Genomic DNA, 6,693 nt, shown 5'->3' on the forward strand with positions numbered 1-6,693 from the left:
TATTGCAATATGCTGATAAAATACTGACTTTTAGTTTACGTGTTATTACAGAAATTGGCGTGTTTTAATGTCATTTCCCCAACCTGTACCAGGTTCTTGACAGGCCAGCTTGAGTATCCTAGCTCCTATAATTCCTTACAATCTCATGGATCCTGTCAAGTGTTACAATCTCTGAAAAATCAAGAACTCTAAATACAGATATGCATTGCCCAAAGCCCAACCCAAGGATTATGTGGTAAAAGTTTACATTTAAACACCTTCACAAATTAAAAATTTGCATCAACTGCACGTAATTGTACAAGCCAACCAATACATTGGGTGGGATTTTCCGGTTCTTCCCCATGGCGTTTTCCGGAGAGAAGGCAAGCTCGCCAGTGGGATCTTCCAGTCCTGCCAGTGTCTATGGCATTTTGTATGACTTACCCACTGCTGCCAGGGAACATGCCGTGGGGCTGGGGGGTTGGGGGGGTGGGGGGGGGGGGGGGGAGGTCAGCATTGGGAGGTGGGGATGGTGAGGGGGATCCCACCAGTGAGAAAGGCTGGAAAATTCAGTGCATTAACTTACAGAAAAGGTATTTCCCTATTCACTTCTGAACACAAGCAAGTACCCCACACCATGCATTGCACCATATTTGTCTTGTGTTGAAAGTCCCCAAGTTCCTCCTGGCTTTTAACAGGATCTCTTTCCCTCCTGCTTCATGTCCTTTTAAACAAAATCTCTGCCACTCAATCCTTTGAGCACAATCAAATGGACTTTCAGTAGCTAGGTTTCATCTGGCAATTCCACAGTCTTTAACCCTTCTTAAGCCTTCTTTCTTCCAACTGGGAATGCAGCCTCACCAGCATTCTGCTTGGTGGTTAACCTGACATCAGTCCTTTTTTAGCATCTGTTGTGGGACTTCTTTCCCCTCAGAATCTCTTATTCTAACCAACTCCAAAGGCCTCAGTCTGGGACCCTAGCCTCAGCTGCCCCCTCCTTTGTCAAGATGTTAAAACTTGATTTTCCAGCCACACCAATGGTGCACCCCCGCCGTGGGTTTCACGGTGGTGAGGGATGCACTCAATGGGAAACCCCGTTGACAGTAGCAGGACCAGAGTATCCCGCCACTGGCATTGGTGGGCCACCTCCCACCATAGTAAAACAGGCAGCAGTAAATCCTATGCAAATGTCTCCATAACAAGCAGGTGACACGGGCTTGTCTTCAGGCACATCTCTCTGTTGAAATGTCTCCCTTTACCCAGAATTAAAGGAGATAGTTTAAAACATCTTATAAAGCCCAATGGTCAGAACGAAAGGAAACTTTTCCTTGGGTTGTGTGGGTAATCGAGAATCTTGTTTCTTCTCATTGCCTCATTTGATTGACAGCTGCTGCACTCACAGTGAACCCATCTTGTTTCTATAAAGCTGGTGAGCAGTCGCCGGTCAGACCACGCTGGAAACCGACGGGAAGGCAGGTAAGTAATTTGGATCCTTTTTTCACATGTTTTAAACATCGTTTAAATCTAATTATCGGGAACTTTCAGGTCCTGATTGAATCTCCCACTCCGCCAGGCGTACTTCATTCTGGCGAGGTTCAGACTAGCTCCCCACATTCCGGGAATTAGTGGGAGACTCCGCCGGAATGAAGGGGGCAATCAGGGCCCCCCCAGGGGGTCGGCGTTGGGGGGGGGGGTGGTGTCCCCTGGGCGTGGGCACCCTGGCAGTGCCAGTCTGGGCTCCTTGGCACTGCCCAAGGGGCAAAGTGTCCATGCCTAGGGGGCACCTTGGCACTGCCCATTGGGCATCCGGCAGTGGGGCTTATTGTGGGCAGGGCTTAGGGGCGATCGGTGTGGGTGGGGTGTCGCGCTGTCACTCTACAGACAGGATCGGTCCGGGATGGAGGGAGGGCAGCGATTGGGGGGGTGGTCTGCCGGGGGTGGTCTGATCCGGGGGGGGGGGGTGTGGTCAGCAGGAGGAGTGTCTGCCGGGGTGAGGGGATCGCCACTGCTGGGGGGGGGGGGGGGTGGGCTGTGCATCAGGGCAATCATGTGGGGGCCATGATTGGGCCATTGGGGTTAAGGGTGGGGTGGAGGGGCAGCACTGCGTGGGTCCCGGGCTGGCCAGCAAACGGGGAGTCTGACAGATCGGAGCCACTGCGCATGCGCAGAGTTCCAGAACTGTCAGACTCCAGCGCAAATAGGCCCCGACCGCCCGGGTTTTTAATGATATTCACGACTGGGAACTCTGCAGTGAACAGGGTGCGGGGATTCAGGTGAGAAGCTGAACTTCCAAAACAGTCGTGATCTGGAACAATTTTCCCGCCAATTCAGCACTTTTGGGAGAATCGCGTCCAGAACTTGATTTTTAAAAGCTCATTGATTTTTCTCCTAAGTTGCTCACGTGTGTGTCCAGCGGATTCATTGTTAATTCCTGCAGACTCCATTTGATTTGATTTATTATTGTCACATGTATTAGTAAACAGTGAAAAGTATTGTTTCTTGCACACTATACAGACAAAGCATACTGTTCATTGAGAAGGAATCAAGAGAGTGCAGAATGTAGTGTTACAAAAGAACAAAGAACAAAGAACAGTACAGCACAGGAAACAGGCCCTTCGACCCTCCAAGTCTGTGCCGCTCCTTGGTCTAACTAGACCAATTGTTTGGATCCCTCCATTCCCAGGCTTCTCATGTGACTATCCAGGTAAGTCTTAAACGATGTCAGTGTGTCTGCCTCCACCACCCTACTTGGCAGCGCATTCCAGGCCCCCACCACCCTCTGTGTAAAAAGCATCCCTCTAATATCTGAGTTATACGTCACCCCTCTCACCTTGAGCCCGTGGCCCTTTGTGATCGTCACTTCTGATCTGGGAAAAAGCTTCCCACCGTTCACCCTATCTATACCCTTCATAATCTTGTACACCTCTATTAGATCTCCCCTCATTCTCCGTCTTTCCAGGGAGAACAAGCCCAGTTTACCCAATCTCTCCTCATAGCTAAGACCCTCCATACCAGGCAACATCCTGGTAAACCTTCTCTGTACTCTCTCTAACGCCTCCACGTCCTTCTGGTAGTGCGGCGACCAGAACTGGACACAGTACTCCAAATGTGGCCTAACCAGCGTTCTATACAGCTGCATCATCAGACTCCAGCTTTTATACTCTATACCCCGTCCTATAAAGGCAAGCATACCATATGCCTTCTTCACCACCTTCTCCACCTGTGTTGCCACCTTCAAGGATTTGTGGACTTGCACACCTAGGTCCATCTGTGTTTCTATACTCTTGATGGCTCTGCCATTTATTGTATAACTCCTCCCTACATTATTTCTTCCAAAATGCATCACTTCGCATTTATCTGGATTAAATTCCATCTGCCATTTCTCCACCCAATTTTCCAGCCTATCTATATCCTGCTCTATTGCCCGACAATGCTCATCGCTATCCGCAAGTCCAGCCATCTTCATGTCATCCGCAAACTTGCTGATAAACACCAGTTACACCTTCTTCCAAATCATTTATATATATATATATCACAAACAGATATACACATACAGTTATAGCTAGGGTGTAGAGAAAGATCAACTTAATGCGAGGTAAGTCCATTCAAAAGTCTGATGACAGCAGGGAAGAAGCTGTTCTTGAGTCGGTTGGTACGTGATCTCAGACCTTTGTATCTTTTTCCCAAAGGAAGAAGGTGGAAAAGAGAATGTCCGGGGTGTGTGGGGTCCTTAATTATGCTGTCTGCTTTTCTAAGGCAGCGGGAAGTGTAGACAGAGTCAATGGATGGGAGGCTGGTTTGCGTGATAGGTTGGGCTTTGTCCAGGCCAATCCTGGAGGGTTGGCAACTGTAAACATAACCTGAACCCTATCCTTAACCCAAAGCTTAATCCAGACCCTAAACCAAACCCAAATCTTAACCATAACCCTAACTCAAACATTAAACCAGCCCTCACCCTATCTTTAATCCAAACCCTAACCCTAGCCCTAACTCAAACATTAAGCCTAATCTTAACAAGCAAGCTAAGTCAGCAATACTAAACCTCAGTCGCAACTCTACTGGAGAGGAAAGGCAAGAATGGCTGGACACAATCCGCAGCTTGCCCCGGATGTGGGACGAACGGGAGCTAAATGAACCTCAGCCGGTCCTGGACCTGACCTGGGGTGAGTGAACCTTCTACATCCACACAAAAATAACACCTTTCTGAAGGTGTTCTGGACACCATCCGCAGATCGTTACAGTTTCACATCAAACAATGGGGGTGATCTGATACACATGGGAGCCTATTAGGCTGGCCAAACCAATCCAGTCTGAAAAAGATAAACCCCTAAAGCAAAAATATAGACTTATAACTTCTCAATCAACCTCAAAAATGGAGGACAAGCTGGCCACATGGGGACATGGGGACATTAACAGACGAGTCCAGGAAAAGGCAAATCTTTAAGAATTCAATCTCCTGAAACAATGGGAGAACCATGGACACAGGATAGCTCACCTAACAAAATGGCCCTCCCTTAAGTATACAAATTTCTAGACAACCTGAATCACCTTGCACAATGGAAGCAACCCTGGCCACAGGGGGACTCATCATGACTAGCAAAGGAAACTCTCCCAGGGAAGGCAACCACTAACCCCCCGGATCACTTTCAAATCATATAAGGGACCCTGAACAAAGGGAAACTCATCGTAACGGGCAAACGAGATCCGGCCTAAAATTATAAACCTCGAACCATCCTTCTCTTTTTTCCTTCCTCCAACATGGACTTCAAAATCCTCAATCTTTAATCTAAACACCCCCTCTCAAAAATAATCCTAACCCTCCACCCCTCCCAATGGATAATAAAATCCTCCCCCAACACCAAACACCAACATATATGGGACACAGCATGTACGGTACCATCCTGCCACACCAAACCATCCATGGAAACAGAGTTGGGACACTGGGTTCAATTCCTGACTTGGATCTCTACCTGTGTGGAGTCCGCACGTTCTCCCCGTATGTGCATGGTTTCCTCTGGTTGCTCCAGTTTCCTCCCACACTACAAAGATGTGCTAGTTAGGTGGATTATAGAGTCATAGAGGTTTACAGCATGGAAACAGGCCCTTCGGCTCAGCTTGTCCATGCCACCCAGTTTTTATATTAAGTTAGTCCCAATTGCCCGCGTTTTGTCCATTAAGGGGCCTCTGGACAAATACATGAATAGGATGGGAATAGAGGGATATGGTCCCCGGAAGGGTAGGGGGTTTTAGTTCAGGCGGACAGCATGGTCGGTGCAGGCTTGGAGGGCCGAAGGGCCTGTTCCTGTGCTGTAATTTTCTTTGTTCTTTTGTTATCCCTCTATACCAATCTTACCCATGTAACTGTCTAAATGCTTTTTAAAAAACAAAATTGTACCCGCCTCTGGCGGCTTGTTCCAGACACTCACCATCCTCCATACGAAAAAATTGCCCCTCTGGACCCTCTTGTATCTCTCTCCTCTCACTTTAAACATATGCCCTCTAGTTTTAGACTCTCCTACCTTTGGAAAAAGATGTTGACTATCGAGCTGATCTATGCCCCTCATTATTTTACAGACCTCTATAAGATCACCCTTCTATGCACCAGAGAAAAAAGTCCCAGTCTATCCAGCCTCTTTTTATAACTCAAAGCATCCAGCAGAGGCGTTAGATAGACTTCACTGGAGCGTTTTGGGAGAAGTCGGTGCAGTCACATCTACTGAAAAGTGGGAAGTGGAAGAATCCCTCCAGTGATAAATCCCATGAGCGCAATTTGCGCTGGTGGGTTTCCGAATTCCAATCTTACCAGTAAACTGAGTGCAGCACGGGGACTAAACTGTATTACTATTACATCATATACAGTGCATTTAGCCAGTGATTTGTCAGTGTGGTAAATATATCCTCTACATATGTATTACACAACACAACATAAATTACCAAGCAGCCAACTGACATAACAGGATGCATTTCCAAGCATTACTTGACAATACAATGCATTTTTAGTGAAAAAATAATGTCTAATCTACACACATATACATACGCAGACACACACACCCATACACACACACACCCATATATACACATCCATATATATGCACACTCATGTATACACACCCATATATATGCACACTCATGTAAAAGCAATATTATATACACACCCATATATGCATATACACACACTTATATATACGCACCCATATAAACACATGGGGAAAAGCAAAATAAGTCCGTTCCATTTGAATAGATTTGGGCGGCACGGTGGCATAGTGGTTAGCACTGCTGCCTCACAGCGCCAGGGACCCGGGTTCAATTCCTGGCTTGGGTGACTGTCTGTGCGGAGTCTGCACGTTCTCCCCTTGTCTGTGTGTGTTTCCTCCGGGTGCTCCTGTTTCCTCCCACAGTCGGAAAATCATGCTGGTTAGGTGCATTAACCATGCTAAATTCTCCCTCAGTGTACCCGAACAGGCGCCGGAGTGTGGCGACTAGGGGATTTTCAAAGTAACTTGTGACACTAATAAATAAATTTAAAACTTAAAACCTGCTGAACATTTCCAACCTTGCCCCTCACCTGAGGTGTGTTGATGTTCAGGTTAAATCGCCACCAGACAGCTCTACCGCACCCCACCCTTCCCCAACTCCACCCTCCAAGCTGAGAGCAGTCCGGTGACATTTCATTTTAATTTCTTATCAGACCTCAGCCAGCTCTGATTTTAAATT

General features: G+C 47.3%; 1 protein-coding gene across 1 annotated transcript in view; it reads left to right on the plus strand.

The window, feature by feature from the left end:
* Positions 1-6,693, plus strand: part of LOC144511943 (sodium-coupled monocarboxylate transporter 1-like) — a 673,058-nt gene that overhangs the window by 76,702 nt on the left and 589,663 nt on the right. The gene's annotated exons all lie outside the window — the stretch shown is intronic.

Source organism: Mustelus asterias, chromosome 25 (assembly GCF_964213995.1).
Source record: "Mustelus asterias chromosome 25, sMusAst1.hap1.1, whole genome shotgun sequence".
NCBI lineage: Eukaryota > Metazoa > Chordata > Chondrichthyes > Carcharhiniformes > Triakidae > Mustelus > Mustelus asterias.